At 42.1% G+C, this 22,824-nt stretch overlaps 1 pseudogene; it reads right to left on the reverse strand.

Annotated features, from left to right (window-relative positions):
- Positions 1-3,515: 3,515 nt before the first annotated feature.
- On the reverse strand, positions 3,516-14,683 carry LOC142461010 (class I histocompatibility antigen, Gogo-C*0203 alpha chain-like; annotated as a pseudogene).
- Positions 14,684-22,824: the final 8,141 nt, after the last annotated feature.

The following is a 22,824-nucleotide window of genomic DNA, read 5'->3' on the forward strand; positions in this document are numbered from 1 at the left end:
AGTCAAAACCAACATGATGGCCCCTAACAACAACAATGTAATCGACTCCGTAATGAGATCTGCTATGAGTAGTCGATCAGTTCAATCAGGTTGCAGTCCTGATGAAACTTCCTTGGGCTGTAGCTTACTCCCTTTACAAGTCGACACCATGGAGGGCTTGTTTGCTTCCTGTTAAGTCTTTACCCTGCACCTTGCTCTTCAACCTCCAGTTCTTTGCACTTGTGCCAAGAACACACCATAATGCTTGCCAAGCCTTGAAGCCAGCAGCAGCCTATCATCTGCCCTGTAGACCATGGATTCATTGACCTCTGCAGCCACAAGCCTGCCCGGCTGACCTGGGGTTCCTGTATTCCTGCATCCACCAGCTTGTGGTCTTCCTGCTTGTTCATCCCACAACCCTGCAGGTCGAGGAAACCTTCAGTATAACATCTGACCCATTGTCAGCATTGGGAAAACCTTTCCAAGTCAGAAATTATATATTTAAAATGCTCCCATTTTCCTTCTGCCACTCGTAAGGTTTCGTCTTTCAGGTTTAAAGTTCCCATGCTTGTGGAGTTTACTTGGGTAGAGTGTAGCTAGAATCCAACTTTCCCAGATGGTTATATAGTTATTTCACTGATTTAAAATGCCGCTCTCCTATGCTTTCTGTTAATATTTAAAGTGCCCCAGCCAGCTAGACAAGTACAGATCTCACCTAACAAGAGCACAGGTGGTTGTCAGATGTCATTAGGTCAGTTTCCACACGCTGTAACCAAGTATGACACGCTGCTCAGTCCTGTGCCATCCTCACCATTGTTGCTATATTGAAGTCCATGGTTACAGCCACTGTGTCGACCCATCCCAATGAAGGCTTGGCTCTTTTCTGCTGACTCTCTAACAGACATACACTACAGGGAAAACAATGAGTATTGTTAGAATGATGACATTTAGTTGACTTTTTTATATGTTTTACATTTACCTTTCAGAAATATAGCATACTGAGGTTTGCCTAAAAATATCACTAAACAGGTATCTATTTCCTGGTCCTACATTAAGAATACAATCAACCCTCCACACAGAGTATGTTCTGGGTAACAGTTGCTCATTATCAAGCTAAATCTTTCCGTAACAGGATTCTAAGCTCATATAGCTTACTAAAACAAAGGTTTAGGATTATCTAATAATATTTTAGTAGCAGGAATGTTTGTAGAGGGGATGCCTAATAATGCTATTATAAGGTATTAAACAAAGCTATACAATAAATAATACAATTTCTAATCTGAAAAGTCTAATAATAAAAATTCAAGTCAGTTCCTCTAGACCTCTGAGGAAATTGCTTCCAATTATTTCAAATACAATTTCAAAAATTCATATACTAGGTATAAAACATTAAGACAGGACAATTTCTACTTGATTTAATGTATTTTTATATACTGGAATTGATGTTCCTCAAATATAACAACCTCACAGAGTAAAAGTGACACTAGATTGTTACTCAAAATAGAGAATATTAATAGAGACAATAGCCCATTTGTAGGCCACTGGACATCCCCTTACAAAAGGGTATTAGGGAGGACATGAGCCAGTCAGGGTGCGATGTAGCAACAATGAAAAATACAACTTTCCTCTAGTTCCTAAATGCTTCCTCCCCCCATACTATCATGATCCCAATTCTACCTTGCAAGTCTGGCTAGACCAGAGGATGTACACTGGTACAGATAGGAACTGGAAACAGGGAATCCAGGACAGATGATCCCTTCAGCACTAGTGGTGTGAGTGGCAATAATGGGAGGGTGGGTTGGAAAGGGGGAACCGATTACAAGGATCTACATGTGACCTCCCCCTGGGGGACGGACAACAGAAAAGTGGTGAAGGGAGGCGTCTGACAGGGCAAGACATGACAAAATAATAATTTATAAATTGTCAAGAGTTCATGAGGGAGAGGAGAGCGGGGAGGGAGGGGAAAAAATGAGGACCTGAAGCCAGGGGCTTAAGCAGAGAGCAAATGTTTTAAGAATGATTAGGGCAATGAATATACAAATGTGCTTTACACAATTGATATATGTATGGATTGTGATAAGAGTTGTATGAGCCCCTAATAAAACAATTAAAAATAGGGACAATATTTTTTACATTTCAATAATAACCAATATGAATAATTGAGTACTCAAAAATGTTACAGACTATTTTCTACCATCTATAAAGATGTCATAGAAATGTTTGTCATGTGATATCAGCAATAGCACCAATTATCTAATTTACATTCCCAGTAGCAGCCTATGAACTCCCAGCCTTTGCAAATACAATGAGACATCAAACCTGCGTTTTACATCGTTGCTGGTGTGATACGTGAAGAAATTGTACTTCCCTGTTTTTTCATTTCCATTTCTCTTATTTTGAGTGAGTTCGATAGCCAGTGATGTATCTTTCTCTGTAAACTTTTCATATACGTTTGCCACTTTTCTGTTCAATATTTAGCCTTTTTCGATATTGATTTTTTTAAAAGTCATTTTCAATATTGATTTTAGGTATAATTCTTGTATTAACCACTTTATTGGGAGCTCTTACAGATTATAATGATCCATAATTCAGTTAGATCAAGCATAATTTTATAATAGCTACCACCATCAATTTTAAAACAGTTTCTTCCTGAACTCTTCCACATCGCCACCCCTCTCTCCCCTCCCTCCTCCATCCTACCCCCCAGGAACCCTTTACATATATGCCATATCTTACACCGTCCAGTGTATCCATTCACCAGAAATTCTGTTATTCGTTCCCCTTGAGTGAGGTTACACAGTCATCATTCTAATTAAACATATTACTCATTTTCTCTGATTAAGATTATACATATTTTTCACATTTTATTGATTCTCCTTTTTTTAATAAGAAAGAGTGTATTAAGAAAACATCCCAGGGGGAGGGAGGAGGAAATAAAGAGGAGCTGATATCAATGGTTCAATAGAAAGTAATTGTCTAGAAAAGAATGATGGCAGCATATGTACAAATATGCCTGACACATAGATGTATGGATTATAATAAGAGTTCTTAAGAGCCCCCAACAAAATGATCTTAAAAAATCCAAACATCCCAGCCTAGTCCAGATCAAATCCATAAGTCCGATATTAGCCCATTTGTCTGATACTACTCTATAAATTCCTCTTCAGACTCATGCAACACATGTAATGATGCTGAATGCAGGAAGATCACAGGCCAGTGCGTGGAAACAGTTTTGTAGATCCAGTGGTAGTGGAAGCATCTCATCACTGGTGTGGATCTCCATGTGACTCCTTCAGCTCCAGGGCTCTGACTCCATCAGCATAGCTCCATGTGTCTTGTCAACAGGAATGTCTCACAGGGAGAGTGTCTCCCACATCCAGGGAGGAAGACAGGAGTTCCCAGAATCCTCACTAGAAGGCCAGCCCCACACTGAGGTTTCATTAGCTGTAACTTGATTGACAGGCTAGCCTCCACCCCTTCACTCAAGTTGACAGTAGATTAAGTAACTGCCACAATTGCTACGTAATGTCAATACATCAAGTATGCGCATTATGCAGTACACCCGAGATCTTCCTCCTCCTGTCCACACCACCAGTGACCACAGCTCTAATAACCACAAGGAATACGAGGCCCACGATGACTCCCGTGATGGGGCTGGCAGACTGAGCAGAGGACTCCCATCTCAGGGTGAGGGGCTCAGGCAGCCCCTCATGCTGCACATGGTACATGTATCTCTGCTCCTCACCAGAGAGCACCACCACAACTACCCACTTCTGAAAGGTTCCGTCCCCCGAAGACCTGGTCTCCAACAACAGCTCAGTGTCCTGGGTCTGGTGCTCCCCGTCTCGCTGCCAGGTCAGAGCGATCGCCGCAGAGTGGAAGCCCAGGGGCCAGCACCTTAGCGTGGCCTCGTGTTCAGAGATGGGGTGGTGGGTTACATGTGCCTTTGGGGGATCTGCGCTCTGCAACATCTCCTTCCTCTTCTCCAGGTAACTGTGGACATCCTCTACACACGTGCCCTCAGAGAAGTCCTTCTCAAACTCCGCCAGTCGCACCTTCTCCCCGTAGCATCTGGTGATCTCAGCTATGTCATCTGCAGCCGTCCCAGGAGCTCAGGTCCTCGTTCACGGTGATAAAATTGGCGCCGTCGTAGCCCCACTGCAGGTACCCCCAGAGGAGGCATCCATCCCTGATCCTCTTTTTATGTAATGTTTAACGTCCAATAAATTCCCCACCCCCCCCCCCAGATTAGAGTTCATGAGAATTTGAAGCTCAGTTCTGCATTTTCTTCCTTGTGATCGGGATCCCCCTATTGATTTTTAAAATCATTTTATTGGGGGCTCGTACAACTCTTATCACAATCCATACACCAGTTGAATCAGGCACATTTCATGTTTAAACATATGTTGACCTCATTCTTTTCTAGACATCTACTTTCTATTGAGCCCTTGCTATCAGCTCTTTGCCCCCATCTTACCCCCACCCTCATAACGCCCTGATCGACTGTACATTGTGATTATTTTCATCTCTCACACTGACTGCTGTCTCCCTTCCCTCATATTTTCTGTTGTTCTTCCCCTTGTAGAGGGGTGTGTGGTTATGTGTTGATCATTGTGATCAGTTTCTCCCTTCTCCCTTCATCTCCCCCTCTTCCCACTATCCTTCTGGTATCACTATTCCCACTCCTGTTCCTGGATTCTGTGTGGCGTGAGCTCCCATCCCTTTCTATACCTGTGTCCATGTTCCGGTCTAGTCTGAATTGAGAAGCCGCACTGGGGTCATGGTAGTGGGGGGTGAGGAAGCCTCAAGGAACCAGAGGAACATAATGTGTTTCATTAATGCTTTACTGCACCCTGGTGACTCATTCCTTCCTTGCGGCCCCTCTGTGGGGAGATTGTTCCACTGTCTACAGATGGACATTGATCTCTGCTCCAGCCCCCTCATTCTCAACAATATGCTTTTGTTTGTTATGTGTCTGCTAATGCCTTGAACCCAGTCCCTATGACTCCTCATGATCGCACCGTTGGTGTGCTTCCTCCATGTGAATGTTTTGTCTCACCATGTTCAGTAATGTTAGCTGAGTGTCATCCAGGTCTTCTAATCTTGTAGTAAAGGAGATGGTTTGTTGATGGAGGCAGTGGTCCCATGTTCCTTCCCTGCCTCCTGCTTCTGCCTCCTTTCCTCGGTTGCTCAGGCAAGCAGAGACAAGCTGTGTGCTGGCTGGCCTCACAGCAGGCTCTGAGGCTCTAGGCACCATGCAAGGAACTACAATGTAGTAGTACAATCGCACTCAGCGTGTCTAAACCTCCAAACCAAGAAACCAAATCTCATGGGGTGTTTGGTTGTACTTAATCAGCCTCAGCAGCTACTGTGTGTGTGTGTGTGAGATTGTTGTAAATATAGCTGTCACACAATTTTTGCCAATTCAACTTTTGACAAGTATACAACTACTTATTGACAATAATTAAAGCTCCATGCACTAATCAGCTGCTACCCCTTCCCTTAATCAATGCAATGTCCCTATCATTGTAAACAGAAACTCGGTGCTCCGTGAACAAGAAACACTCCCTTACCCTTTAAGTCTTCTTTTGTGTGCCCCAGCATTTTGAAGTCATTGTCATTATAATTATTACAGGGGCTCCTGCCCTGCGTGTTAAAGGAATCAACAAAGGACTCTATGAAACACGTTATGAACAAAAGACTGTGGGAAATGGCTTGGGAAACACCTTAACCTTGAAGGCAGGCCCCAGTGACAATCCCAACACAGGACAGTACTCGAAGATAACTCTGAGACATGCTGGCCCAGAGCCTCAGCCCAGATACAACAGAAAGAAATGATGTATGAGACCCCATGACGAACTGAGCAGCTAATTAGAAAGTTGATTAACCATCTGCAAAGCGACCAGCCCCTCCCTTTGAAAGTGCCATTTAAAAACTAGAAGTGCTGCCCTGGCCAATGTTACTTCTCAACTCACAAGGGGGGTGGGGACCTGCTCTGCTCCGAAGTGAAGTTTTTCTTACCTACCTAGGTACTCTTCTCAAGACAGGGACCTGCTTCATTTCCTTTGAAGTGACTCCATTCTTTTTAAATAGTTTTATTAGGACTCATACAACTCTCATCACAATCCATACATACATCAATTGTGTAAACCACATTTGTACATTCATTGCCCTCATCATTCTCAAAACATGTGCTCTCCATTTAAGTCCCTGGCATCAGCTCCTCATTTTCCCCTCCCTCCCCGCTCCCCCAACCCTTATGAATCCTTGATAATTTATAAATTATTATTTTGTTATATCTTGAAGTGACTCTATTCTTTAATAAAACTGTGGTTTAATTCTTAGTTGCTGCTGTTGCTGTGTGTGAGAGAGAGAGAGAGAGAGAGAGAGAGAGAGAGAGAGAGAGAGAGAGAGAGAGATACTTAATCTGGACTTTAATAAACCTCATGGGTTTGGATCTTGCTAGTTTCCCTGTGGATGACAGCCTGGGTATGAAACATCACAATTGTTATCCTATCATATCCTCTGATAGAACAAATATGAATCTTTTCCAGTCAGTTGGCTACGTAGCTGTCTTCCAAATTTCTTGGCATAGATGAGTGAGTGCTTCCAGTGCTTCATCAAATTGTTGAATCATTCCATTAGTATTTCATCAATACCTAGAGCCTTATTTGTGGTTCATGCTTTTAGTGAAGCTTGAACTTCTTCTCTCAGCACCATTGGTTCTTCCTCACATGCTACCTCTTGAAATGGTAGAATATCGACCAGTTCTTTTTGGTACAGTGACTATGTGTGTTCTTTCCTGCATCATTCAATATTTTGCCTACAGAATCTCCAAATTAAAACCCAAAGCTTGACTTTTTCTTTAGTTCTTTCAGTTCATGCTGAGCGTATTCCTCATTTTTTGGTCTTCTGACTCTAGGTCTTTGCAGATTTCCTTATAATATTTCTGTTCAGCTCTTTGACGTCATCATCTCTTCCATTTGCCTTAGCTACTCTACGGTTAAGGGCAAGGTCCAGCGTCTCTTCTGACCTCCACTTTGAGCGCTTCTGTCTTTCTAGTGACCTTTTGCTGCCTTCGTGCATAATGTTCCTGAAGCCATCCCGCGGCTCATCAGGCCTTCACTAGTGTTCAGTGAGTCACATCAGGTTTTGGAGACACTTTCCAAATTCAGGTGGCGTAGACCCAATGTCGAGTTTGGCTCTCAGACATGTTTTCATTGTCTTCAGCTTCATCCTTAGCTTACGTATGAGCAGTCAGCAGTCTGCTTCACAGTCAGCGATCCAACAGAATACTCAAATTATAGAAAAATACCATTAATATTACTTGCAAGTAAATTTTTCTGACTCTTATCCAGCAATAGTAGCAGCAGTACATTGACAGGGAACTGCCAGAGGCTCAGGCCGGTTTCAAAAGAGGACGTGGAACAAGAGCTATCATTGCTGATGTCAGATGGGTCTTGGCTGAAAGCAGAGAAGACCAGAAGGGCGTTTCCGTGTGTTTTCTCGACTGTGCCAAGGCCTTCAGCTGTGTGGGTCATAACAAAGTATGGAGAGTCTGGGAGAGCGGGAATGTCGGGGCACGTCAGAGTGCTCAGGCGGAACTTGTACGTGGAAGTGCACGTTGTGGGAATAGAACAAGGAAATACTGCAGGGTTAAAATCAGGAAGGGTGGGTGGCAAGGTGGTATCCTCTCACCATATTTATGTAATTTGTATGCTGAGAAAATATCAGAGAAGCTGGATTATATGAGAAAGAATGTGGTATCAGGATTGGAGAAAAGCTTATTAGCAACCTGTAATATGCAGTCGATACAACATGGCTTGCTGAAAATGAGGAGGAATTGAAGCACTTGCTGCTGAAGATCAGGGATTACAGCCTTCAATATGGACTACAATGTAATATAAAGAATCACCGGACTGTATTCACAGCTGCTGAAGGCCATTGTTCTCTCACACCAGCTGGGCCTCTAGCTCCCACAGCTCCAACACATACAAAGCCATTGGCCTGCTGATTGGCTAATGAACCGGTGGCAAAGCACCCAGGAAGCCGCAAGCTACAAAAGCCGCTCAGAGTGTGCCCTGTGCCAGCAGGGTGCAAAAACCCAATCCTCGCAGACCCGGTACTGGTGCCCCTCGTGAATTTATACATTATCTTCTGGTTTCCAAACTTCCCTTCCAGTGAGAAGTTGCTCTGGACTTCAAAACAGTCTGGGAGTCCAGAGGAGTTACTGGGGCTGTGCAGGAGGCAAGTGAGGCCAATCTCATTGGCGTTTTTGAAGACACCAACCTGGGTGATAACTATGTCAAACATGCAACAATTATGCCCAAAAGATGTCCGACCACCTCGCCACCTATGTAGGAAACATGCTTAAGAACTCACTACGATGGGAAGGATTTCATTCCTTAAAAAACAACAAAACAAAAACCTCTTCTTGCTGTCATTATTAGATCTTTCCACCCCACCCCCACCCCACCCAGCTGCCCCCCCCCTGGTCAAAAGGTACCTGAGCATATGATTTAGCATGGGAAAATAGAGGACAGAAATTTAAGTATTGGTAGCTTTTTTCCCCCATTTTCATCTGTGTGTGAATGTTAAACATAAATGCAGGGACATAAAGCATTAATGCAAGTCAAAATATTTCAGTGAACATGTTTCAGCAATTCAACTGTATCACAATTCTAAATAAACCTGTTCAATTTTTCTGGACAATACTAACATTTGGAGTTTTTGCCACAAACAAGTTGATTTCTTGGTCAGTGTAAGACATGACAAAATAATAATAATCTATAAATTGTCAAGGGTTATGAGGGAGGGAGGGGAGGGAGGGTAAAAATGAGGAACTGATGCCAAGGGCTCAAGTAGAAAGAAAATGTTTTGAAAATGATGGCAACAAATGTACAAATGTGCTTGACACAGTGGATGGATGGATTGTGATAAGAGCTGTATGAGCCCCCAATATAATGATTTTTTAAAGTCAATTTCTTATTCATGGCAAAAAGAAATAGAGAAACAAAAAAAAAACCCAAATCCTCTCATCTGGACCAACAGATAATAACATCCTGATACACCAAGAAAAGATGAAAGCTGTCCAGGTTTCATTGGCTCCAATCCACACTCAGTGGTCAGGGAAGCAGCAGTCAAGAGAGCACACGACATATGCACTGGACAAATCTTAAAAGAGCAAGGATGTTACTTTGAAGATTCGGATGTTTCTGCCACGCATCATGGTATTTTTGATCATGTCACATGGATAGGAAGTTTAATCCTTGAAGAAGGAAGCGTTTACTCAAGGCCGTACTCAATTGCTGCCTTTGGATTGTGGGTGTTGGTGAAGGATACTGAAAATACCATGAGCGAGGACGAGGAAATATGGCCGACAGATAACCAGCAGGGACATCTCCTCTGCATCTGTGGTAGCGGTCCCAGCAGGAGGGATAACCTGCATTTCCCGACAGGGAGAAAATCCACCTGAAAGCTAACTAGACCACAGTTTCTTAAGTGGGGAGCAGCACTGCCTCCTGGCAGACCCCGCTTTACGGCGGAGCAGCAGCATAGCCACTTCTGTGAGCCCTGCTCATCTCTGCCTTACCAATGGGCCACAGCCTCTGAGGCCACATCTCTTACCCTGGTGGCCCCCAAGGCCCCTCCTTGGATAGCAGGACACGCGAGCAGCTCAGTACCCAAGCTACGGTTTCACCATTTGTTGCTTCTTTCTTCCTTCTTACTTTCTGCCTCCTTCAGTGGCCTCGGTCTCCACCTGATTTCCCTCTCACAAAGCACAGCTGTGCACATGATAACGCAGCCAATGGGAAAGAAGTCTTCATCCACAGGCAGTTAACATTTTTTTAAATTTCTTTGGGTTTTTTCTATTATAATACATTCATTATTTTATTCTAGTTCTTTCCCACCTCATTTTCTGGTGCGACCCCAACATCCTGAGGATACACATTCTCCCCGGGTGAAAACGGCACACCTGTAGCTCCCGGCGTGCCGGGTCTTGCCCCCACAGGCACACTGCAGTCGCATCAGAACCCCACAACCCCCACACAGCCCACGACCTGTCTTGTGCTGTACCTTCTCTTCTCTACACACCCACACCTTTGTCCTTCTTTTTCTCATTCTCCTTTTCGGTCTTTAAAAAAAACTTCATCTTCTCTCCTTTACCTTCTCTCACTCTTTTGTTCTTTAATATTTCTTTTTATAAGTAAATAAATGTATGTAAATATACACATACACCAATCCTGGTCTTCTGGTCTGAATGTTTGTTACACTTTTCTCCTGCCCCAGCCATGATCACTTCCTGCACTCTCTCATTCTCTTCATGAACTACATTTCCATGAAACCGAATTAGATTACCCCTCTTAAAATACTTATTCCAATTATTTTTACAAATCTGTGTGTCTATTAAGATGACTTCATATTATTACTCTCATTAATTTATTTTATTCTCTCTCTTCTTCCCAACCCCCCACTTTCTCCACGTATCTAGCACTCTCCCCCTTTCTTCATTTCACCACAGTGTGTTTTCCAGCTCCTATTAGACCTTGCCCAAGTCACTAGACAGAGTCAACTACCCCTACGTAACCCAGTAGCTCACCCAATGCTGAGGAAACAGCAGTCAACCACAGTAAACCCCCAAAACTAAAAACACAAGCAACTGAAAATCACCGAAATCCAGGGGAGTGTTCTAACAAAGAGGTCCTGGAACCATCAGAAAGAGAGTCAGATGTATGATATTTAAGTCCTTTCAGGAGATGTGGGGAGCACTCATAAGAACAACAGAATAAATTGAAAAAAAATCTCAAAAAGGATAATAAAGTAAAAGACATTATACCCCCCAGCCTCAAAAACAACTACATGGCCACAGAGGACAAAATATTTCTGGTATTGGTACAATAATAGATATACAGACCAATGGAACACGTAGAAAACTCAAAAATAAAAGTATCCACTTACAACCAAATGATTTTTTTAAACGATGCTGGCAAAATTAGAACTTCTGTGGAAGGATGAAAAAGGAACTATATTTGGCCCCGTGCACAAAAAAACAAACTTAACATGGAGACTAAAATGTAAACCCCAGAGCTATAAAGGTCATCAATGAGAAAATTGGGACAAACTTAAAGGCCCTATTGCACGGCATACACAGATTACTAAACATAATCAAGGAAGCGCACACACACTGTGGAAGACAAAATAGATGACAAGGATCTACTAAAAATAAAACATTTATGCACATCAAAAGAGTAAAATGGGAACCCATGGACTGGGGAAAAATCTGTAGCAATGACACAATGGACAAGGGACTAATTACTAAAATCTACAGAACTGGCAACATCTCAATAAGAAAATTAAAATGATCCAATTAAAAGGTGGGCAAAGAACATGAATAGAAAATTCATAAGTAATGATACTCAAATGGCTAACAAACAAATGAGGAAATGCTCACTAGCCATCTAAGAGATGCAAGTTAAAGCAATGAAGGGATAGAACTTCACACCCCACATGAGAACCAAATTACAAAACCAAAACCAGAAAATAACCAATGCTGGAGAGGGTGAGAAGAGACTGGAACTCTTATATCCACGGCTGGTGGGCTTGTAAATGTGTACTACCATTTGGTAAAGTGATAGGTGCTGCCTAAAACACCTGGGAATTGATATACCCAGCAATACCTTTGCTGGGCATATACCCCAAAGAAGTAAGAGACAGAATGTGAACAGACACATGCTCTCTCATTTCCATTGCAGCACAGTTCACAATACTAAGAAACTGGAAACCGGCCACATGCCCATCAGTAGAAGAATGATACATACACACGATGGAAGGCTGTGAATCCCTAAAACACAGCAATGGAACCATAAGACACCTCACGACATGGCTGGACCTGGACTGTGCTGAGTGAAGTTAGTCAATCACTAAAGGACACATAGCGTGAGTCCACGACTCCGAAGAGAAACACTGGAACTGAAGCAGGCTCTGCCCTCAGGTAATCCAACTTAGTCTCCTAAACATTGAGGTAGAACGCCTGCCTGGTGCCAAGGAGTCCCAACTATATGATGGAGGAGACCTCACCTTAGTTGGGGTGAGGTTCTCAAGACAAGAGGAAAGGGCGAAGACCATTCAGTTACTGCCGTACACCATTGTGCTAAGGTCACTCCAAATCAAGGGATACTTCTACAGGAGCCACACACGAACTTCACGGGAAAGTCAAGTCAGGATGGCTGATGGGGATTGGGAGGCATGTCTTGAAAAAGGAAATTACCTTCTGTTGGTGGGTAAACCAGGTGAAGCAACATCTGTCTCAGAAAAAAAACTTAACATATTCATATAAAAGTCAAGAGGAGAAGACACCTGGTTCCTAAGTGTATACATTTGACCTTGTTTCTATCCATCTCTTAGTGACCTAAGCCTCGTGTTAGAGACTCTGTCCTTTTGAGGCACATAACATCTTTCATAGACCCTGCCAGAAGGGGTTTCACTTAAGCGAATTGGGCATTATCTCAAACTCACCTGTAGCAGATTTAAGGAACTAGTATACTCCCTTGGATAAAAGGCTGAAACACCCGAGTAAGGAGAAACAGATGACTGCTATGCCAAGGCTGGGAGGTGGTGCATTAGACTTTGGTTTGGATCCCTTTCTTTGAATGTGCCCAATGGATGATGGCCCAAGGCCACCATATAGTTACTATTTTAATGCTCTTTTACTTTCTTATGACACGTGTTAGTCTGGTAGGCACAGTTCTGCCTCTGTGAATGAGTATTATTGGAAGTGCACCCTATTACCAATCCACATTGTTTGTGTAAATGGTATCCAGTCAATTAAAAGTTTAATGTATACAAGTCAACAATTCAAGTTTTGTGATCTAAAAAGCCAATCTATATATGCATAAGTTCCTGGTCTCAACTGGATTTTAAATTCTATACCATTGAGTAAATTAATGACACTATCAATAGACTCACCCCATGTCCCGGGAGGATGACTGATGATGATCTGTGTCATAAAATGATACTGATGTCCCCCAAATGAACCATCAATATATATATAAACCATAGATGTATAAGTGGATAATCTAATCTTCGTTCTTACGACACGACCCTACTTGATACTCACCCTCATGAAGAGATCACTGAAGATATGGATGCGACAGCAAAGTGTGGTGAAGAAATCACATGGTGCTTGGATATCAGACAGAATAGTGTCTGGGATCTTATAGGCTTGTCTTTGAACAAGTAGCCATCTAAATGAGGCGTCAAGCACATCCACATGGAAGAGGCTTACCAGCTTGTGTAATCCACGGCTGTAATAATAAAATCCAAATCTGAAGGAGTGAATGGTACCAAAGCTTAAATCTGGAACATCTGGTTTGCAGAAAGCTGTGGATGACAGGGGAAGCCCAACATCTGTTTGTAGAGTCCGCACATGAATTAGCCTGCAGTGAATCACCTGTGACCACAGTCCAGGGATGTGAGTAGCCATCCTATCAGACAGAGAACATTGTTAATTCAATTATGGCAGATGTAGTTAAGTTGAAATTAATACCTTATCATTGGATCTCACTTTAACCCATTTTAAAGTTCTTTCTGTTTTTCACATTTTCTGCTTTCTTTTTATTGAGGTTTTTCTGTTTGGTTTTGTCATTGTTGTTTTGTGGGGTTTTTTGTTTGTTTATTTTGGTTTGTATTTTGTATGATTTTGTGTATATGAAACCCAGATGGTAACTGGATTGATAATTACCTAAGAGTATGGTGGGGGAGGTTATGGGGAAATGGGGAGCTAACAATAAGTATGAGAAGAAAATGTTCTGAAATGGATTATAGTGATGATTGCACAACTCGTGTTAATATGATTGTATTTTTAAATTGTATGATATGTGAATTATATACAAATAAAACTATTTTTAAAATAGAAAAATACCATGAACTACCAGAAGAACAAACAAATCTATCTTGAAAGAAGTAGAACAAGAATGCTCTTTAGAAGCCAGGATGGCAACACTTTGTCTCATGTACTTTGGACAGGTTGTCTGGAGAGATCAGTCCCTGGACAAGGACATCGTATTTGTTAAAGTGGAGGGGCAGTGAAAAAGATGAGGACCATCAAGGACATGGATTGGCAGCACACAGCAATGGCTCAAACACAACCACCATGGTGACTATGGCTGGACAGGGCAGTGTGACCTCTATTGTACTGGGATCGCTGTGATTCAGCCAACTCCACAATGACAACAATCCCCAAAACTGTCACCGTAATCCGAGCTGACTTCTCTGCCTTGAATTCATCTCTAAAGTCTTCCCCACCTTCCTTAGAATGGTTGACCCATCTGAAAACTGTTGCTTTATGTGGGGAAGCATTCCTATAAATTCACTGTAAGTTTTCAATGATTCAAGTTGATGTACGCTCTAATTTTGCTTCATTTTGATATTAGTCTTGACCTCTAATCATTGTTTTCCATTGGCACAAAGATTACCGTATATACTCGTGTACAAGCCGAGTTTCTCAGCACATTTTTTTATGCTGAAAAAGCCCCCCTCAGCTTATACTCGAATGAGGGTCCACTGACCTGTTCTCCAGAGCAATGGGGGTGTTCTCTGGTCCCTCCGGCTTATCTGCGGGCACCTGCAGCCTCTGTGGGTGGTCCAATGACTGCTGCTGTACTGGGCACGAACCTGCCCACTCTGTGTGCTGGTAGCACAACATCCTTGGATGAACGTTGGATGTGGCTGCTCTTCTCCTGCTCTTCTCCAGGGCAGTGACCAATGATGTAGCCTTACAGTCTTACCTGAGCTTGGTCACGCCCCCTTGTCCGCCCAAGCATTGCTGAATACAAGTCCCGGTATATCTCTGGTCTTGGATATATAGTACGTTTATATACAGTCCTTAGTCTGCTATATTTTAATTTTTATTTTCTTATTAACCCCTATCTGGACCCAGTGTTGACTATGCTTGCTTAGAGCATCCTGTGTGAGGGCTCATAATTTACATGCTGCGTTGTGTACACACTGTGTAACTTCATGTGTCGCACTAGCACTTCCCATACATGTGCAGTAACACTGAGTATGCAGTAACACAGTGTGTACACAACTCAGTGTGGATATTATGAGCCCTCACACAGGCTGCTCTATGCAAACAGTCATGTCATCACGTTCTGGAATATCGTCAGTCTGCGTTAGGTCTCAAACTACACAAGCTGCATTGTGTACATGCTGTAAGGCAGCACATGTAGTAATGCAGCACATGCAGCTACACAGTGTGTATAGTATAAGCTCTAACACAGGCTGCTCAATGCAATCATAGTCATGTCATCACAGTCTGTGTGGATTATAAAGAGACTTTTCCCAGCTTTGTCTCCCTCAAAGAGATGCCAAACAATAGGGGCTATTTGCCAGCATTTGGTGAGAGGTCAGATGCTTAGAGACATTCTCCTTGAAGGCAATCAGTTGCTATACTACTGTCTGGGCTCATCACAGGTAGGGACTGCTCCCTGCTGTTAAGGACAATGGACTACATCCTCCGTAAAGGTTTGTGACCATTAGTATGGTCCCTGTAGGTGGAGTTTACACCCTGCTGATAATGGGTTCTAAGGAGATTCAGAGAACAGGCTGCCATCCTGAATCTAGGATCTGCCCTTCTTGTCACATGTATACCCCAATCCCTCCCCTTCCTATTCCTAGGGATATTCCATATCCCTAGATTCTCCCCTTCTCCTTGCTATATAACCTATAGTGCAACTCCTTCTTGTGACGTGTCTTCAACTGTAATTAGTGGGCTTGCATGGCCCCCAAAGATATATAAACCTTGGTTAGCAATAAAGATTCCCCTTGACCTCTGCTCAACTTCCCCTCCCTCTTCCCCATCCTCACTAACCTGTTCCCTTCCCCTTCTCCTCCTTCTCCTCCCCCTCTCTCCTGCCCTCCAGTCTCCCATCTCCATGTGGACCACCAAGCAGGGCTGAGATGAGAAGGCTACTATGAAATGTGTCTGACTCTATTATTTCAATCTCTCATGCTCTTTATGACATATATATATATATATATTTTTCAACTGTACAATTGTGCTTGTCAAACCCATGAATAGATGTGTGTGTGGGGCGGGGGGGGCTGGCCTTCCCTCCACAATTTGGTATAATAATACCAAACTATCCAAACCCTGAATTACTGTCTGCTCCCTTGGTGATCCAGTATGTTTTGCGTCTCGTGGTGTCTTTAGAGTGCAATTCTTTTTTTTAGGGGGGGTGGGGGGGAAATCTGTTTTCCATGGTGAAATCTATCTGTCTTGCTGAATTCTATTTTCAATTGATTTTACTTCTTCATATGTATACCAGTAGTTGCCTGGACACCACCATTTTTACTGTAAATTGACCTCTTTGAAGAACTGTAACTAGGGCTTATTTTTGGAGTAGGGCTTACTGTATATTTTGAGAATTCAGTCACTATGGTACAGCATTCTTTTTCAAAGTCTTTTTTTTTAATGCTGTTAGAAATGGATGCCGGAAAGATGGTTCCCTGAGTCAGTCAGTCAATTGGGAATGGAAGTTAGATGTAATAAACCCCATTGAAGCCAACACACACACACACACACAAAAGAAATGGATGCCAATACTTCTAATCCTGGACCAAAATAAAAGCACAGGTCATATGAGGCTGGTTTCAAACTTAAGGTTGTGTCAAGAGCAGAAGAAAGCAATAACAGTATTGCAAGTGGGGAAATTTGTATAGATGAAAAACAAGTGAGGAAGTGGCTGAAAATGAAAGCTGACTTGGAAAATATTCCAAAGGCAAAAAATCCTTGACGTGGTTTAATGACTTCATATGGGCTCTAGAGACTGAATTGCATAAGTGGGTTTTGGAGTGTTATCAAAATGGTAACTTCTCAGCACACATGGGGATTCACTTACGTGCCCTTCAAATGGCTAAAGACGACCATTAAAAGCACCCGCTTCATGAATAGGTTTGCCCTAAGTTTGCGGCAAAGATTTCACAGAAGTTGCCAAAAGACCTTGATGTAAACATCATGTCATTTCATTCATTCATCCTAAAACAAAGGATCCCTAACTATGACCTGGGAGATATCGGGAATATGGATGAAACACCGAAGACCTTTGATCTTCCAAGCAACAGAACGGTGGCAAGTTTGGGAAACAAAAATATTTTACTCAGAACCACAGGAAATTAAAAAAAAAAATTTTTTTACAGTTGTTCTGTCATGTTTAGCTAATGGAACTAAGCTGTAGCCTGTCGTTATTTTTAAAAGAAAGACCTTGCTTAAAAAGGTAAAATTGCCACCACAAATTCCAGTGCGTACATATTAAAGGCTGGATGGATGAAGATGAAACAAACAAAAAAAATGGCTGGAAGAAATTTGGAACAGATGTCCAGGAGCAGCCTTAAAGAAGAAACCATCATTGATAGTTTGGGATACGTTCAGAGCCCACACATCTGATGACATAAAAAAAATTGTCAAAATCTTCTCAAATTACTTTGGCCATCATTCCAGGTGGGCTTACATCTGTATTGCAGCCCCTAGACATGTGTTTAAATAAACCTTTCAAAGACCATGTGGCATGAATGGATGTCATCTGGTCAAGCCTGGCTTTCAAAAATTGGAAATCTGATGAAGCCCAACATAGAATTGATAGCGAAGTGGGTTCGTGATGCCTGGGAAGAGATTCCAGAGGACATGGTACAACGGACTTTCAAGAAATGTGGCATTAGTGTTGCTGTGGGTGGCAGTGAAGACAGTGCTTTGTATGAGAACGACAGCAGAGATGGTGATGACTGCGAACTCAGTGAGGATGACAATGTCTGTGCTGATAACCTCACACCAGCTCAAGCTGAAGCTCTGTTTGGACAGACAGATGAGGAGAAGGAATCCAGTTTGGAAGGATTTTCACTGTTGTGTTTTAGCTTGGTTGCTGATTAAGCTAAGGTTTTTGTACTTTTAAAATTATTACTGATACCATATATTTTTTGTTGACCCTCTTTTCCACTTACAGAGCTAGTTTACTGTTTTTCTTTGAAATAAATATTCAAAAACATTTAACCTACGGATGCCTCAATGAATGTAATTTTATTGGTATCTATTCTTATTTTGAAATTTACCAGTAGCTGCTACATTTCCCACCTTAGGCTTATACTCAAGTCAATAAGTTTCTCCAGTTTTTTTTTTTGGTCTGTGGTAAAATAAGGTGCCTTGGCTTATATTCGGGTTGGTTATACTTGAGTATATATGGTATCCTTTTTTCCCTGAAGGGATCCTAATGAAACTATGACAAGTGTAGGACTGAAAGAAATTGTCAGCAGTTACCCACTGGTCGAGAGACGTGTTTACATTATATTTGGGAAAAATGCTTTCATGTATGAACTAGAAACTAGTGGCAATACTTTTTGACTTACCCTTACATATTCAGTTTTATATTTATCTCTGATTAGTCTCTTCTAGATTTTTAGGTTATTTAATACAGGATCACATCTGTTCTGTTTATATAAATTCTATCTATTCTATTTTCTCAATCTTTTTTATGTAACAATAGAAACTGCAATAGAATAGAGATCTTGGTTTCATTCCAGTAATCTGTTGAAGTACTACTCTTGTGTGCATGTTCTGTTTGGTTGATAGGTTTCAATTAGTTTGTACAAAGAATGTGTATGAGAGCTAGTCACTCAGTCCTTTTGCCAATTTCAGTTTTCTTACTTCCAACCTAGAGATAATCTGCAAGGGTTTACTATTTTATTTTCACTTTAAAATCATTTAATTCATATATACTACACATATCATACAATTTAATCACTCAATCATATTAAGATGTGTGCACTACACCTCCATGATAGGATCGCTGAAGACAAATGGGTGCATAAGCAAATGTGGTGAAGAAAGCTGATGGTGCCCGGCTTTCAAAAGAGATAGTGTCTGGGGTCTTAAAGGCTTGAAGGTGAACAAGCAGCCATCTAGCTCAGAAGCAAAAAAGCCCACATGGAAGAAGCACACCGGCCAGTGCGATCACGAGGTGCCAAGGGACCAGGTATAAGGCATCATGCAAAAAAAACAACAACGATATAAGTGTGTGTATATATGTGTATATGTATATGTATATATATACCATATTAAATGAAGGGGGAAGTGCAGAGTGGAGACCCAAGGCCCAAGTGTCGGCCAATGGAGATCCCCTTATAGAGGGGTTTAGGAGAGGAGATGGGTTAATTAGAGTGCGAGGTAGTACCGATGAAGAACACAGCTTTCCCCCAGATCCTGGATGCTTCCTCCCCCCAACTACCATGATCCGAATTCTACTTTGCAGGACTGGATAGGGCAGAGGCTGTACACTGGTACATATGAGGGCTGGAGGTACAGGGAATCCAGGGTGGATGATACCTTCAGGACCAAGGGTGTGAGGGGCAATGCTGGGAGAGTGGAGGGTGAGTGGGTTGGAAGGGGGGAACTGATTACAAGGATCCACATGTGACCTCTTCCCTGGGAGAGGGACAGCAGAGAAGGGGGGAAGGGAGACTCCGGATAGGGCAAGATATGACAAAATAACGAGGTATAAATTACCAAGGGCACATGAGGGAGGGGGGAAAGGGGAGGGAGGGGAAAAAAAAGAGGACCTGATGCAAGGGGCTTAAGTGGAGAGCAAATGCTTTGAGAATGATTGGGGCAGGGAATGTATGGATGTGCTTTATACAATTGATGTATGTATATGTATGGATGGTGATAAGAGTTGTATGGGTCCCTAATAAAATGTAAAAAAAGAAAAGAGGAGAAAAAAATGATCAGGGCAGGGACTGTACAGATGTGCTTTATACAATTGATGTATGTATATGTATGAACTGTGGCAAGAATTGTATGAGCCCCTAATAAATTGTTAAAATTAAAAAAAATTTTTTTAAAAAGATAAGAAAAAAAAAGAAAATGATTAGGGCAAAGAATGTACAGATGTGTTTTATACAATTGATGTATGGATTGTGATAAGAGTTGTATGAGCCCCTAATAAAATGTTTTTTAATTAAAAAAAAAAGATGTGTGCACTCATCACTACAATCCATTTCAGAATATTTTCTTCTATATCACACTCATTCATTGCTATTTCCCTATTCACTCCCCCTGTCCACCTCCCTGCCCTATCCCAAGGCAATTAGCAATCCAGTTACTGTCTTTACAGATCTACCTGTCCTGGGTTTTATATCCAGAAAGTCGTGCAAAGCATAGACAGGAAGCAACCAACTAAAACCACTCTAGAATAGGTCAAAAGGGAAATCAGATAATAGAGTGTTACATTTTAAGTCGATGGGAATAAAAGTCAGTGTTTTATATGAATAAGTACGTAAGTCATATGTTTAACTTCTCCCAGATTTGTTTTTATAAGGCAGACCTTACTAAACATACATGTTAAATTTTAATTTTTAGTCAAATGATATTAATCTGAAAGGGAAAACAATAGAGGTCTCTGGAAATACAGGGAGAAATTGTGGAATAAAACTCAAAAAAAACAAACAAAAACCCACCAGGCTTATTGGTCTGATAGAGACTGGGGGAACCCCGAGGTTCTGGCTCTTAGATGATGGTCCTCTGACCTGTAAATGAACTCATTGCCCTGGCTCATCAGTCATCCAAACCATAGACAGGTCTGAGGAGAACTCTAACACCAGGGAGGGATGTTCTCCTTAGAATAATCAACTCTTTGAGATCAAAAGGGCAGCAATTTCTCAATGATACAGTTCAGAAGGCAGGAAGGAGTATAGAAAAAGGAGGAAGGGAAATGGGGAACACAGGAAGCACGAGGGATACATTATGGGGATCATAGTCAATAACACAAAACAAAATGTGTCTGAATTGTGAAATGGAAGACTCTTTTGCTCTGCAAATTTTCGCCCGATTCAAAATAAAGAGTTAAAAAAAAATAGTACATGAATCCATCTGGCTGACAGGGACGCTGGCATGGGACCAACTACGACTCCACAAACCTGGAAGAGAGCACATTTTGCTTGACCACCGTTACCGTCCCACCACCAGGATCCAAAGCCAAGAATTTCATTTTCACTTTGCAGGTAGGAGTCTGTTCACCCTGATATTCTCTCTTAGCTTCTCTTTTCCTGACTCAGTCGAAGAGAGCCTGACTTGCGTCTCCAGAGCACATTCCTTTTCAAATGCTCTGTCCTTGTCTTTACTTGGACGCCTGCTCAAAGAGTTTCCACAGTAGTTCCTGAGACTCGCTGTGTGTTGGAGTATCATTAAGGCATGATCGCAGTTCCTATGAAACTCCTGCCCCAAACTCCTTTCACTCAGCACTCCGTTGAGGACTCAAGGAATCTGTATTGCATACCACTTGTGAATATCTTCAATGTCTTTGTTTTCTGCATAGTCTAGTGCTGCTGTTACAAAAACACCACAAGTATGTGGCTTGAACAAACAGAAAGTCATTATCTTACAGTGTAGGAGGCTGAAGTTCAAATTCAGGGGGCTGGATCTAGGGAAATGCTTTCTTTCTCTGTCATCTCTGGAGGAAGGTCCTTATAGCCTATCAATATCAATGGACCTGGCATTCCTTGGAAATCTCCATGTTCTTGATATTAGTCTTTTTCTGGACCTAGGACGTTCTGAGTGCAGGGACCCCGAGTCCAAATGACGTGCTCGGCTTCCGGTTATTCTTTCTTGGTCACAGTCAGGTTCCTCTTTCTCCCCTTGTTTCTTCCTCCATTGGCTCCTTGAAATATAAAATATTGTGAAAGAGAAAAGGACTCTGAGTCATTTGAAAAAAGGTTGCCACAATAATCAAGTTCTTTCCCTGGTGGCAAAATCGTTCTAAAAAGAATCAATATGGATTTTCAACCACAACGTTTGGGGTATTTCCAATTAGAAAATCGGGTACTTTTTTCTCAATTATGTCAGTGCTCCATTTATTTTCATTGCACATTTTCTTCTGTTTCTATAGCTGAGCCAGCCCCCATCCACCAAATAGCACTGCCAACCTTCACATAAGAGGTTGCCTGCAATTTGGACAATCACTGACTGTTTCCTGGCAAGGGAATCAGGATTTCTGCAGGAAAGTGAAGTTTTATGAGGTGAAAACTCAAGTCTGGCTTATCATAGGCATGAAAACTTTCTGATCGTGGCTAAGGGCTTCCCAAACTGGAACTCTCCAAGTGAATAATGTAACGGGGTCACCTCAAATCATTGAGGGCATGAGGTCTTTGAGTGGCCAAACTGCCCATGGAGGTAAGTTACTCACTCACATCCTGCACCCCAAACAAAATTCGCCCCTCACCTGGCACCATTATCCTCTACCAATGAGTATGGGTGTTTAGGAAAGGGCCTAGGAGCAAAGGAGCGTGAGTGAAACAGGAATCCGGTCAGCCCAGTCAGCAGAATCAACCCCTGGCAATCAGTGTGTCCCTACATGATTTACAGATGGATGGGGAAAGTTTTTGGCTGTGGTGTGAGCAATGGATTATAATCTGCCTCGTTAAGTCATATGCCATGACCAGTTACTCCAACCCCACTTCTGCCTCCAGATCCCAATGCAGGACCCCAGTGCAGCTACACTCCAGCATCCCATGGAGCAGCCTTCCCTGGGGCTGGATCTGAACTTTGAAAGCATGCCCATTCTGTCTTTCTGGATGGAGCTAGGATTATGTATAAATGTATGTGGATAGGTGTGTTTGTGCACCTGTGTGAAGGCTTTTATTAGAATCTCAAAGTATCCCACATCCCCAAGATATTTAGAAAATTGCATTATATATGTATGTGTCTATTTATTTCTGTTTTAAACAAGGACAGCTGCAGAAAGAAAGCCTTTCCAATGCTAAATACAATACATGCTTCTGTTCATATAAGGGCAAACTTAA

The sequence above is a fragment of the Tenrec ecaudatus genome, chromosome 11 (assembly GCF_050624435.1).
Source record: "Tenrec ecaudatus isolate mTenEca1 chromosome 11, mTenEca1.hap1, whole genome shotgun sequence".
NCBI lineage: Eukaryota > Metazoa > Chordata > Mammalia > Afrosoricida > Tenrecidae > Tenrec > Tenrec ecaudatus.